The 14,764-nt window shown below is 42.0% G+C and overlaps 2 pseudogenes; both read left to right on the forward strand.

The window, feature by feature from the left end:
- The first annotated feature begins 5,239 nt into the window (after nt 1-5,239).
- On the forward strand, nt 5,240-5,342 carry LOC130337352 (U2 spliceosomal RNA; annotated as a pseudogene).
- Nucleotides 5,343-11,617: 6,275 nt separating this feature from the next.
- LOC130337346 (U2 spliceosomal RNA) lies at nt 11,618-11,720 on the forward strand (annotated as a pseudogene).
- Nucleotides 11,721-14,764: the final 3,044 nt, after the last annotated feature.

Here is a 14,764-nt window from a genome sequence, read left to right on the forward strand (position 1 = left end):
TATCCTTACAGCTTCCCGTGGCTGTTGGTTTTATACCGTTTGGGGACAGCCAAGGAGGCTTCAGCAGGCAACACAGGTAAGTGTGTGCTTGTGTGTGTGTGTGTGTGTGTGTGTGTGTTTCCTATGCAGATCCTAAACCCAGTATCAAATGCAAGTAGGAGGAGTAAGAAGGGTTCCTGCCAAAGCCAGGTTATGGATTGCATTTAAAAATGGTCCATCAGAGTGAAATGGACTCCCATCTTCCTGCTTAGCAATAATGATATGGGTTTAGGGCCTGCTGTGTGTACTGGTGGGTGACTGCCACCCAGCCAGAGTGTGTATGGGAGGCTGCCAGCCAGCCAGCCTACCTTCCTACAAGTAGTGATGGTGCATGTGAAGGGGACAGCGTTGGTTCCTCCCCTTTCACAGTTATCACTTCTCATTCTTCCTTTTGGCTGGTATCAAATGTGGTGTCTGTTTATATCAGTTTACTATCTGATATGTCCCCTATCTGGTAGCATATATTAAGTGCACCACCAGGGTTCAGTGTTGGAAAGAAAGATTACCTGTTTATTTACTGCTGCAGCTGCTTGCTGGCTAGTCCAGTGGGCCCCTACTGCAGGCAAAAGACAATAGGTGGTGCCGCTTGTGTCTGGCCCCTGTTGCAGCGACCAGGCACAGGACTGCTGCTGCTGAATGTCCTCTTTAATTGAATAAGCTCAGCAACCAGCACACCTGTGCAGGTTGGACATGAGATGATAGGTAGCTGTCTTTCAGGTAGTGGGTGCTGAATCTTGTTAATTGACATGGGGGTGTCATTGCTGTTGATTGACCATGCATTGGTACTGTGGTATTGGAATAATAAAAACAAATGTTGCCAGCCAACCATCCATTGCAATAATGGATAGGACATCAGCTATGAGGCATTTGTTTGTACAAACTGCTGCTCACAACTAATGTTGTAATATAGTGTCTCCATCTGCTGGTGGTATTGAATAAGCAATAGTGCAATGATAGGGTCTGAAAAAGAAGAAAAATAAGAAGCAGCAGCATAGGAAAAAAGGAGGAAAGAAGGAAAACATGGAGAGAAGAAAAAAAGAAGGTTAAAAAAAATGGTGAAAACATGTTTAAAAAAGTATTTCCATCTCTCTCTCTCTCTATATATGTATATATATATATATATATATATATATATATATATATATATATATATTTAAAAGAAAAAAAAATTATATATATATATATATATATATACATATAGAAAGAGAGAAAGAGATAGATAGATAGATAGATAGATAGATACATACATACATTACATACATTACATACATACATTACATACATACATTACATACATACATACATACATATGTGTGTATTGTTGGAGTTGCAAACATGGGTGCACTTGACAAACTCAGTGCGGCTATTCCCCATTGAAAGATTGTTGCATCCAGGACCCTTAGCACTGTGATATGCTACTCAATACCACTGGCATGGCCAGGTGTAAACAACATCTGACCTTTGTTGTGTATGTAACCATGGAGATTGTGATGTCACCTAGGCCCACCAAAGAACAGCCTTGTCAGAAGCAGCACTGCCATGATCAGAAGCAGCAGCACCATAAGTTTTCAAATAAGCTGGATTTAACCAAGACAAGTGAGTCCAATAGGATGCAGGTATGTCCTCTATCCTTACAGCTTCCCGTGGCTGTTGGTTTTATACCGTTTGGGGACAGCCAAGGAGGCGTCAGCAGACAACACAGGTAAGTGTGTGCTTGTGTGTGTGTGTGTGTGTGTTTCCTATGCAGATCCTAAACCCAGTATCAAATGCAAGTAGGAGGAGTAAGAAGGGTTCCTGCCAAAGCCAGGTTATGGATTGCATTTAAAAATGGTCCATCAGAGTGAAATGGACTCCCATCTTCCTGCTTAGCAATAATGATATGGGTTTAGGGCCTGCTGTGTGTACTGGTGGGTGACTGCCACCCAGCCAGAGTGTGTATGGGAGGCTGCCAGCCAGCCTACCTTCCTACAAGTAGTGATGGTGCATGTGAAGGGGACAGCGTTGGTTCCTCCCCTTTCACAGTTATCACTTCTCATTCTTCCTTTTGGCTGGTATCAAATGTGGTGTCTGTTTATATCAGTTTAATATCTGATATGTCCCCTATCTGGTAGCATATATTAAGTGCACCACCAGGGTTCAGTGTTGGAAAGAAAGATTACCTGTTTATTTGCTGCAGCTGCTTGCTGGCTAGTCCAGTGGGCCCCTACTGCAGGCAAAAGACAATAGGTGGTGCCGCTTGTGTCTGGCCCCTGTTGGAGCGACCAGGCACAGGACTGCTGCTGCTGAATGTCCTCTTTAATTGAATAAGCTCAGCAACCAGCACACCTGTGCAGGTTGGACATGACATGATAGGTAGCTGTCTTTCAGGTAGTGGGTGCTGAATCTTGTTAATTGACCATGCATTGGTACTGTGGTATTGGAATAATTAAAACAAATGTTGCCAGCCAGCCATCCATTGTAATAATGGATAGGACATCAGCTATGAGGCATTTGTTTGTACAAACTGCTGCTCACAACTAATGTTGTAATATAGTGTCTCCATCTGCTGGTGGTATTGAATAAGCAATAGTGCAATGATAGGGTCTGAAAAAGAAGAAAAATAAGAAGCAGCAGCATAGGAAAAAAGGAGGAAAGAAGGAAAACATGGAGAGAAGAAAAAAAGAAGGTAAAAAAAAGGTGAAAACATGTTTAAAAAAGTATTTCCATCTCTCTCTCTCTATATATGTATATATATATATATATATATATATATATATATATTTAAAAGAAAAAAAAATTATATATATATATATATATATATATATATATATACATATAGAGAGAGAGAAAGAGATAGATAGATAGATAGATAGATAGATAGATAGATACACATACATACATACATACATACATACAACATACATACATACATACATATGTGTGTATTGTTGGAGTTGCAAACATGGGTGCACTTGACAAACTCAGTGCGGCTATTCCCCATTGAAAGATTGTTGCATCCAGGACCCTTAGCACTGTGATATGCTACTCAATACCACTGGCATGGCCAGGTGTAAACAACATCTGACCTTTGTTGTGTATGTAACCATGGAGATTGTGATGTCACCTAGGCCCACCAAAGAACAGCCTTGTCAGAAGCAGCACTGCCATGATCAGAAGCAGCAGCACCATAAATTTTCAAATAAGCTGGATTTAACCAAGACAAGTGAGTCCAATAGGATGCAGGTATGTCCTCTATCCTTACAGCTTCCCGTGGCTGTTGGTTTTATACCGTTTGGGGACAGCCAAGGAGGCGTCAGCAGGCAACACAGGTAAGTGTGTGCTTGTGTGTGTGTGTGTGTGTGTGTGTTTCCTATGCAGATCCTAAACCCAGTATCAAATGCAAGTAGGAGGAGTAAGAAGGGATCCTGCCAAAGCCAGGTTATGGATTGCATTTAAAAATGGTCCATCAGAGTGAAATGGACTCCCATCTTCCTGCTTAGCAATAATGATATGGGTTTAGGGCCTGCTGTGTGTACTGGTGGGTGACTGCCACCCAGCCAGAGTGTGTATGGGAGGCTGCCAGCCAGCCTACCTTCCTACAAGTAGTGATGGTGCATGTGAAGGGGACAGCGTTGGTTCCTCCCCTTTCACAGTTATCACTTCTCATTCTTCCTTTTGGCTGGTATCAAATGTGGTGTCTGTTTATATCAGTTTACTATCTGATATGTCCCCTATCTGGTAGCATATATTAAGTGCACCACCAGGGTTCAGTGTTGGAAAGAAAGATTACCTGTTTATTTACTGCTGAAGCTGCTTGCTGGCTAGTCCAGTGGGCCCCTACTGCAGGCAAAAGACAATAGGTGGTGCCGCTTGTGTCTGGCCCCTGTTGGAGCGACCAGGCACAGGACTGCTGCTGCTGAATGTCCTCTTTAATTGAATAAGCTCAGCAACCAGCACACCTGTGCAGGTTGGACATGACATGATAGGTAGCTGTCTTTCAGGTAGTGGGTGCTGAATCTTGTTAATTGACATGGGGGTGTCATTGCTGTTGATTGACCATGCATTGGTACTGTGGTATTGGAATAATAAAAACAAATGTTGCCAGCCAACCATCCATTGCAATAATGGATAGGACATCAGCTATGAGGCATTTGTTTGTACAAACTGCTGCTCACAACTAATGTTGTAATATAGTGTCTCCATCTGCTGGTGGTATTGAATAAGCAATGGTGCAATGATAGGGTCTGAAAAAGAAGAAAAATAAGAAGCAGCAGCATAGGAAAAAAGGAGGAAAGAAGGAAAACATGGAGAGAAGAAAAAAAGAAGGTTAAAAAAAAAGGTGAAAACATGTTTAAAAAAGTATTTCCATCTCTCTCTCTCTCTCTCTCTCTCTCTCTCTATATATATATATATATATACATATAGAAAGAGAGAAAGAGATAGATAGATAGATAGATAGATAGATAGATACATACATACATACATACATACATACATACATACATACATATGTGTGTATTGTTGGAGTTGCAAACATGGGTGCACTTGACAAACTCAGTGCGGCTATTCCCCATTGAAAGATTGTTGCATCCAGGACCCTTAGCACTGTGATATGCTACTCAATACCACTGGCATGGCCAGGTGTAAACAACATCTGACCTTTGTTGTGTATGTAACCATGGAGATTGTGATGTCACCTAGGCCCACCAAAGAACAGCCTTGTCAGAAGCAGCACTGCCATGAGCAGAAGCAGCAGATCCATAGGTTTTCAAATAAGCTGGATTTAACCAAGACAAGTGAGTCCAATAGGATGCAGGTATGTCCTCTATCCTTACAGCTTCCCGTGGCTGTTGGTTTTATACCGTTTGGGGACAGCCAAGGAGGCGTCAGCAGGCAACACAGGTAAGTGTGTGCTTGTGTGTGTGTGTTTCCTATGCAGATCCTAAACCCAGTATCAAATGCAAGTAGGAGGAGTAAGAAGGATTCCTGCCAAAGCCAGGTTATGGATTGCATTTAAAAATGGTCCATCAGAGTAAAATGGACTCCCATCTTCCTGCTTAGCAATAATGATATGGGTTTAGGGTCTGCTGTGTGTACTGGTGGGTGACTGCCACCCAGCCAGAGTGTGTATGGGAGGCTGCCAGCCAGCCTCCCTTCCTACAAGTAGTGATGGTGCATGTGAAGGGGACAGCGTTGGTTCCTCCCCTTTCACAGTTATCACTTCTCATTCTTCCTTTTGGCTGGTATCAAATGTGGTGTCTGTTTATATCAGTTTAATATCTGATATGTCCCCTATCTGGTAGCATATATTAAATGCACCACCAGGGTTCAGTGTTGGAAAGAAAGATTACCTGTTTATTTGCTACAGCTGCTTGCTGGCTAGTCCAGTGGGCCCCTACTGCAGGCAAAAGACAATAGATGGTGCCGCTTGTGTCTGGCCCCTGTTGGAGCGACCAGGCACATGACTGCTGCTGCTGAATGTCCTCTTTAATTGAATAAGCTCAGCAACCAGCACACCTGTGCAGGTTGGACATGACATGATAGGTAGCTGTCTTTCAGGTAGTGGGTGCTGAATCTTGTTAATTGACATGGGGGTGTCATTGCTGTTGATTGACCATGCATTGGTACTGTGGTATTGGAATAATTAAAACAAATGTTGCCAGCCAGCCATCCATTGCAATAATGGATAGGACATCAGCTATGAGGCATTTGTTTGTACAAACTGCTGCTCACGACTAATGTTGTAATATAGTGTCTCCATCTGCTGGTGGTATTGAATAAGCAATAGTGCAATGATAGGGTCTGAAAAAGGAGTAAAATAAGAAGCAGCAGCATAGGAAAAAAGGAGGAAAGAAGGAAAACATGGAGAGAAGAAAAAAAGAAGGTAAAAAAAAGGTGAAAACATGTTTAAAAAAGTATTTCCATCTCTCTCTATATATATATATATATATATATATATTTAAAAGAAAAAAAAATTATATATATATATATATATATATACACATATAGAGAGAGAGAAAGAGATAGATAGATAGATAGATAGATAGATACACATACATACATACATACAACATACATACATACATACATATGTGTGTATTGTTGGAGTTGCAAACATGGGTGCACTTGACAAACTCAGTGCGGCTATTCCCCATTGAAAGATTGTTGCATCCAGGACCCTTAGCACTGTGATATGCTACTCAATACCACTGGCATGGCCAGGTGTAAACAACATCTGACCTTTGTTGTGTATGTAACCATGGAGATTGTGATGTCACCTAGGCCCACCAAAGAACAGCCTTGTCAGAAGCAGCACTGCCATGATCAGAAGCAGCAGCACCATAAGTTTTCAAATAAGCTGGATTTAACCAAGACAAGTGAGTCCAATAGGATGCAGGTATGTCCTCTATCCTTACAGCTTCCCGTGGCTGTTGGTTTTATACCGTTTGGGGACAGCCAAGGAGGCGTCAGCAGGCAACACAGGTAAGTGTGTGCTTGTGTGTGTGTGTGTGTTTCCTATGCAGATCCTAAACCCAGTATCAAATGCAAGTAGGAGGAGTAAGAAGGGTTCCTGCCAAAGCCAGGTTATGGATTGCATTTAAAAATGGTCCATCAGAGTGAAATGGACTCCCATCTTCCTGCTTAGCAATAATGATATGGGTTTAGGGCCTGCTGTGTGTACTGGTGGGTGACTGCCACCCAGCCAGAGTGTGTATGGGAGGCTGCCAGCCAGCCTACCTTCCTACAAGTAGTGATGGTGCATGTGAAGGGGACAGCGTTGGTTCCTCCCCTTTCACAGTTATCACTTCTCATTCTTCCTTTTGGCTGGTATCAAATGTGGTGTCTGTTTATATCAGTTTACTATCTGATATGTCCCCTATCTGGTAGCATATATTAAGTGCACCACCAGGGTTCAGTGTTGGAAAGAAAGATTACCTGTTTATTTACTGCTGCAGCTGCTTGCTGGCTAGTCCAGTGGGCCCCTACTGCAGGCAAAAGACAATAGGTGGTGCCGCTTGTGTCTGGCCCCTGTTGCAGCAACCAGGCACAGGACTGCTGCTGCTGAATGTCCTCTTTAATTGAATAAGCTCAGCAACCAGCACACCTGTGCAGGTTGGACATGAGATGATAGGTAGCTGTCTTTCAGGTAGTGGGTGCTGAATCTTGTTAATTGACATGGGGGTGTCATTGCTGTTGATTGACCATGCATTGGTACTGTGGTATTGGAATAATAAAAACAAATGTTGCCGGCCAACCATCCATTGCAATAATGGATAGGACATCAGCTATGAGGCATTTGTTTGTACAAACTGCTGCTCACAACTAATGTTGTAATATAGTGTCTCCATCTGCTGGTGGTATTGAATAAGCAATAGTGCAATGATAGGGTCTGAAAAAGAAGAAAAATAAGAAGCAGCAGCATAGGAAAAAAGGAGGAAAGAAGGAAAACATGGAGAGAAGAAAAAAAGAAGGTTAAAAAAAAAGGTGAAAACATGTTTAAAAAAGTATTTCCATCTCTCTCTCTCTCTATATATGTATATATATATATATATATATATATATATATATATATATTTAAAAGAAAAAAAAATTATATATATATATATATATACATATAGAAAGAGAGAAAGAGATAGATAGATAGATAGAAACATACATACATACATTACATACATACATTACATACATACATACATACATATGTGTGTATTGTTGGAGTTGCAAACATGGGTGCACTTGACAAACTCAGTGCGGCTATTCCCCATTGAAAGATTGTTGCATCCAGGACCCTTAGCACTGTGATATGCTACTCAATACCACTGGCATGGCCAGGTGTAAACAACATCTGACCTTTGTTGTGTATGTAACCATGGAGATTGTGATGTCACCTAGGCCCACCAAAGAACAGCCTTGTCAGAAGCAGCACTGCCATGATCAGAAGCAGCAGCACCATAAGTTTTCAAATAAGCTGGATTTAACCAAGACAAGTGAGTCCAATAGGATGCAGGTATGTCCTCTATCCTTACAGCTTCCCGTGGCTGTTGGTTTTATACCGTTTGGGGACAGCCAAGGAGGCGTCAGCAGACAACACAGGTAAGTGTGTGCTTGTGTGTGTGTGTGTGTGTGTGTGTGTTTCCTATGCAGATCCTAAACCCAGTATCAAATGCAAGTAGGAGGAGTAAGAAGGGTTCCTGCCAAAGCCAGGTTATGGATTGCATTTAAAAATGGTCCATCAGAGTGAAATGGACTCCCATCTTCCTGCTTAGCAATAATGATATGGGTTTAGGGCCTGCTGTGTGTACTGGTGGGTGACTGCCACCCAGCCAGAGTGTGTATGGGAGGCTGCCAGCCAGCCTACCTTCCTACAAGTAGTGATGGTGCATGTGAAGGGGACAGCGTTGGTTCCTCCCCTTTCACAGTTATCACTTCTCATTCTTCCTTTTGGCTGGTATCAAATGTGGTGTCTGTTTATATCAGTTTAATATCTGATATGTCCCCTATCTGGTAGCATATATTAAGTGCACCACCAGGGTTCAGTGTTGGAAAGAAAGATTACCTGTTTATTTGCTGCAGCTGCTTGCTGGCTAGTCCAGTGGGCCCCTACTGCAGGCAAAAGACAATAGGTGGTGCCGCTTGTGTCTGGCCCCTGTTGGAGCGACCAGGCACAGGACTGCTGCTGCTGAATGTCCTCTTTAATTGAATAAGCTCAGCAACCAGCACACCTGTGCAGGTTGGACATGACATGATAGGTAGCTGTCTTTCAGGTAGTGGGTGCTGAATCTTGTTAATTGACCATGCATTGGTACTGTGGTATTGGAATAATTAAAACAAATGTTGCCAGCCAGCCATCCATTGCAATAATGGATAGGACATCAGCTATGAGGCATTTGTTTGTACAAACTGCTGCTCACAACTAATGTTGTAATATAGTGTCTCCATCTGCTGGTGGTATTGAATAAGCAATAGTGCAATGATAGGGTCTGAAAAAGAAGAAAAATAAGAAGCAGCAGCATAGGAAAAAAGGAGGAAAGAAGGAAAACATGGAGAGAAGAAAAAAAGAAGGTAAAAAAAAGGTGAAAACATGTTTAAAAAAGTATTTCCATCTCTCTCTCTCTATATATGTATATATATATATATTTAAAAGAAAAAAAAATTATATATATATATATATATATATATATATATATATATATACATATAGAGAGAGAGAAAGAGATAGATAGATAGATAGATAGATACACATACATACATACATACATACATACATACATACATACATACATACATATATATGTGTGTATTGTTGGAGTTGCAAACATGGGTGCACTTGACAAACTCAGTGCGGCTATTCCCCATTGAAAGATTGTTGCATCCAGGACCCTTAGCACTGTGATATGCTACTCAATACCACTGGCATGGCCAGGTGTAAACAACATCTGACCTTTGTTGTGTATGTAACCATGGAGATTGTGATGTCACCTAGGCCCACCAAAGAACAGCCTTGTCAGAAGCAGCACTGCCATGATCAGAAGCAGCAGCACCATAAGTTTTCAAATAAGCTGGATTTAACCAAGACAAGTGAGTCCAATAGGATGCAGGTATGTCCTCTATCCTTACAGCTTCCCGTGGCTGTTGGTTTTATACCGTTTGGGGACAGCCAAGGAGGCGTCAGCAGACAACACAGGTAAGTGTGTGCTTGTGTGTGTGTGTGTGTGTGTGTGTTTCCTATGCAGATCCTAAACCCAGTATCAAATGCAAGTAGGAGGAGTAAGAAGGGTTCCTGCCAAAGCCAGGTTATGGATTGCATTTAAAAATGGTCCATCAGAGTGAAATGGACTCCCATCTTCCTGCTTAGCAATAATGATATGGGTTTAGGGCCTGCTGTGTGTACTGGTGGGTGACTGCCACCCAGCCAGAGTGTGTATGGGAGGCTGACAGCCAGCCTACCTTCCTACAAGTAGTGATGGTGCATGTGAAGGGGACAGCGTTGGTTCCTCCCCTTTCACAGTTATCACTTCTCATTCTTCCTTTTGGCTGGTATCAAATGTGGTGTCTGTTTATATCAGTTTAATATCTGATATGTCCCCTATCTGGTAGCATATATTAAGTGCACCACCAGGGTTCAGTGTTGGAAAGAAAGATTACCTGTTTATTTACTGCTGCAGCTGCTTGCTGGCTAGTCCAGTGGGCCCCTACTGCAGGCAAAAGACAATAGGTGGTGCCGCTTGTGTCTGGCCCCTGTTGGAGCGACCAGGCACAGGACTGCTGCTGCTGAATGTCCTCTTTAATTGAATAAGCTCAGCAACCAGCACACCTGTGCAGGTTGGACATGACATGATAGGTAGCTGTCTTTCAGGTAGTGGGTGCTGAATCTTGTTAATTGACATGGGGGTGTCATTGCTGTTGATTGACCATGCATTGGTACTGTGGTATTGGAATAATAAAAACAAATGTTGCCAGCCAACCATCCATTGAAATAATGGATAGGACATCAGCTATGAGGCATTTGTTTGTACAAACTGCTGCTCACAACTAATGTTGTAATATAGTGTCTCCATCTGCTGGTGGTATTGAATAAGCAATAGTGCAATGATAGGGTCTGAAAAAGAAGAAAAATAAGAAGCAGCAGCATAGGAAAAAAGGAGGAAAGAAGGAAAACATGGAGAGAAGAAAAAAAGAAGGTTAAAAAAAAAGGTGAAAACATGTTTAAAAAAGTATTTCCATCTCTCTCTCTCTCTCTCTCTCTCTCTCTCTCTCTCTCTCTCTCTCTCTCTCTCTCTCTCTCTCTATATATATATATATATACATATAGAAAGAGAGAAAGAGATAGATAGATAGATAGATAGATACATACATACATACATACATACATACATATGTGTGTATTGTTGGAGTTGCAAACATGGGTGCACTTGACAAACTCAGTGCGGCTATTCCCCATTGAAAGATTGTTGCATCCAGGACCCTTAGCACTGTGATATGCTACTCAATACCACTGGCATGGCCAGGTGTAAACAACATCTGACCTTTGTTGTGTATGTAACCATGGAGATTGTGATGTCACCTAGGCCCACCAAAGAACAGCCTTGTCAGAAGCAGCACTGCCATGAGCAGAAGCAGCAGATCCATAGGTTTTCAAATAAGCTGGATTTAACCAAGACAAGTGAGTCCAATAGGATGCAGGTATGTCCTCTATCCTTACAGCTTCCCGTGGCTGTTGGTTTTATACCGTTTGGGGACAGCCAAGGAGGCGTCAGCAGGCAACACAGGTAAGTGTGTGCTTGTGTGTGTGTGTGTGTGTGTGTTTCCTATGCAGATCCTAAACCCAGTATCAAATGCAAGTAGGAGGAGTAAGAAGGGTTCCTGCCAAAGCCAGGTTATGGATTGCATTTAAAAATGGTCCATCAGAGTAAAATGGACTCCCATCTTCCTGCTTAGCAATAATGATATTGGTTTAGGGTCTGCTGTGTGTACTGGTGGGTGACTGCCACCCAGCCAGAGTGTGTATGGGAGGCTGCCAGCCAGCCTCCCTTCCTACAAGTAGTGATGGTGCATGTGAAGGGGACAGCGTTGGTTCCTCCCCTTTCACAGTTATCACTTCTCATTCTTCCTTTTGGCTGGTATCAAATGTGGTGTCTGTTTATATCAGTTTAATATCTGATATGTCCCCTATCTGGTAGCATATATTAAATGCACCACCAGGGTTCAGTGTTGGAAAGAAAGATTACCTGTTTATTTGCTGCAGCTGCTTGCTGGCTAGTCCAGTGGGCCCCTACTGCAGGCAAAAGACAATAGATGGTGCTGCTTGTGTCTGGCCCCTGTTGGAGCGACCAGGCACAGGACTGCTGCTGCTGAATGTCCTCTTTAATTGAATAAGCTCAGCAACCAGCACACCTGTGCAGGTTGGACATGACATGATAGGTAGCTGTCTTTCAGGTAGTGGGTGCTGAATCTTGTTAATTGACATGGGGGTGTCATTGCTGTTGATTGACCATGCATTGGTACTGTGGTATTGGAATAATTAAAACAAATGTTGCCAGCCAGCCATCCATTGCAATAATGGATAGGACATCAGCTATGAGGCATTTGTTTGTACAAACTGCTGCTCACGACTAATGTTGTAATATAGTGTCTCCATCTGCTGGTGGTATTGAATAAGCAATAGTGCAATGATAGGGTCTGAAAAAGGAGTAAAATAAGAAGCAGCAGCATAGGAAAAAAGGAGGAAAGAAGGAAAACATGGAGAGAAGAAAAAAAGAAGGTAAAAAAAAGGTGAAAACATGTTTAAAAAAGTATTTCCATCTCTCTCTCTCTCTATATATGTATATATATATATATATATATATATATATATATATATATATATATATTTAAAAGAAAAAAAAAAAAATATATATATATATATATATATATACACATATAGAGAGAGAGAAAGAGATAGATAGATAGATAGATAGATACACATACATACATACATACAACATACATACATACATACATATGTGTGTATTGTTGGAGTTGCAAACATGGGTGCACTTGACAAACTCAGTGCGGCTATTCCCCATTGAAAGATTGTTGCATCCAGGACCCTTAGCACTGTGATATGCTACTCAATACCACTGGCATGGCCAGGTGTAAACAACATCTGACCTTTGTTGTGTATGTAACCATGGAGATTGTGATGTCACCTAGGCCCACCAAAGAACAGCCTTGTCAGAAGCAGCACTGCCATGATCAGAAGCAGCAGCACCATAAGTTTTCAAATAAGCTGGATTTAACCAAGACAAGTGAGTCCAATAGGATGCAGGTATGTCCTCTATCCTTACAGCTTCCCGTGGCTGTTGGTTTTATACCGTTTGGGGACAGCCAAGGAGGCGTCAGCAGGCAACACAGGTAAGTGTGTGCTTGTGTGTGTGTGTGTGTGTGTTTCCTATGCAGATCCTAAACCCAGTATCAAATGCAAGTAGGAGGAGTAAGAAGGGTTCCTGCCAAAGCCAGGTTATGGATTGCATTTAAAAATGGTCCATCAGAGTGAAATGGACTCCCATCTTCCTGCTTAGCAATAATGATATGGGTTTAGGGCCTGCTGTGTGTACTGGTGGGTGACTGCCACCCAGCCAGCCTACCTTCCTACAAGTAGTGATGGTGCATGTGAAGGGGACAGCGTTGGTTCCTCCCCTTTCACAGTTATCACTTCTCATTCTTCCTTTTGGCTGGTATCAAATGTGGTGTCTGTTTATATCAGTTTACTATCTGATATGTCCCCTATCTGGTAGCATATATTAAGTGCACCACCAGGGTTCAGTGTTGGAAAGAAAGATTACCTGTTTATTTACTGCTGCAGCTGCTTGCTGGCTAGTCCAGTGGGCCCCTACTGCAGGCAAAAGACAATAGGTGGTGCCGCTTGTGTCTGGCCCCTGTTGCAGCGACCAGGCACAGGACTGCTGCTGCTGAATGTCCTCTTTAATTGAATAAGCTCAGCAACCAGCACACCTGTGCAGGTTGGACATGAGATGATAGGTAGCTGTCTTTCAGGTAGTGGGTGCTGAATCTTGTTAATTGACATGGGGGTGTCATTGCTGTTGATTGACCATGCATTGGTACTGTGGTATTGGAATAATAAAAACAAATGTTGCCAGCCAACCATCCATTGCAATAATGGATAGGACATCAGCTATGAGGCATTTGTTTGTACAAACTGCTGCTCACAACTAATGTTGTAATATAGTGTCTCCATCTGCTGGTGGTATTGAATAAGCAATAGTGCAATGATAGGGTCTGAAAAAGAAGAAAAATAAGAAGCAGCAGCATAGGAAAAAAGGAGGAAAGAAGGAAAACATGGAGAGAAGAAAAAAAGAAGGTTAAAAAAAAAGGTGAAAACATGTTTAAAAAAGTATTTCCATCTCTCTCTCTCTATATATATGTATATATATATATATATATATATATATATATATATATATATATATATATAAGAAAAAAAATAAATAAAAATATATATATATATATATACATATAGAAAGAGAGAAAGAGATAGATAGATAGATAGATAGATAGATACATACATTACATACATACATACATACATATGTGTGTATTGTTGGAGTTGCAAACATGGGTGCACTTGACAAACTCAGTGCGGCTATTCCCCATTGAAAGATTGTTGCATCCAGGACCCTTAGCACTGTGATATGCTACTCAATACCACTGGCATGGCCAGGTGTAAACAACATCTGACCTTTGTTGTGTATGTAACCATGGAGATTGTGATGTCACCTAGGCCCACCAAAGAACAGCCTTGTCAGAAGCAGCACTGCCATGAGCAGAAGCAGCAGATCCATAGGTTTTCAAATAAGCTGGATTTAACCAAGACAAGTGAGTCCAATAGGATGCAGGTATGTCCTCTATCCTTACAGCTTCCCGTGGCTGTTGGTTTTATACCGTTTGGGGACAGCCAAGGAGGCGTCAGCAGGCAACACAGGTAAGTGTGTGCTTGTGTGTGTGTGTGTGTGTGTGTGTTTCCTATGCAGATCCTAAACCCAGTATCAAATGCAAGTAGGAGGAGTAAGAAGGGTTCCTGCCAAATCCAGGTTATGGATTGCATTTAAAAATGGTCCATCAGAGTGAAATGGACTCCCATCTTCCTGCTTAGCAATAATGATATGGGTTTAGGGTCTGCTGTGTGTACTGGTGGGTGACTGCCACCCAGCCAGAGTGTGTATGGGAGGCTGCCAGCCAGCCTCCC

The sequence above is a fragment of the Hyla sarda genome, unplaced genomic scaffold (genome assembly GCF_029499605.1).
Source record: "Hyla sarda isolate aHylSar1 unplaced genomic scaffold, aHylSar1.hap1 scaffold_495, whole genome shotgun sequence".
NCBI classification, from domain to species: domain Eukaryota; kingdom Metazoa; phylum Chordata; class Amphibia; order Anura; family Hylidae; genus Hyla; species Hyla sarda.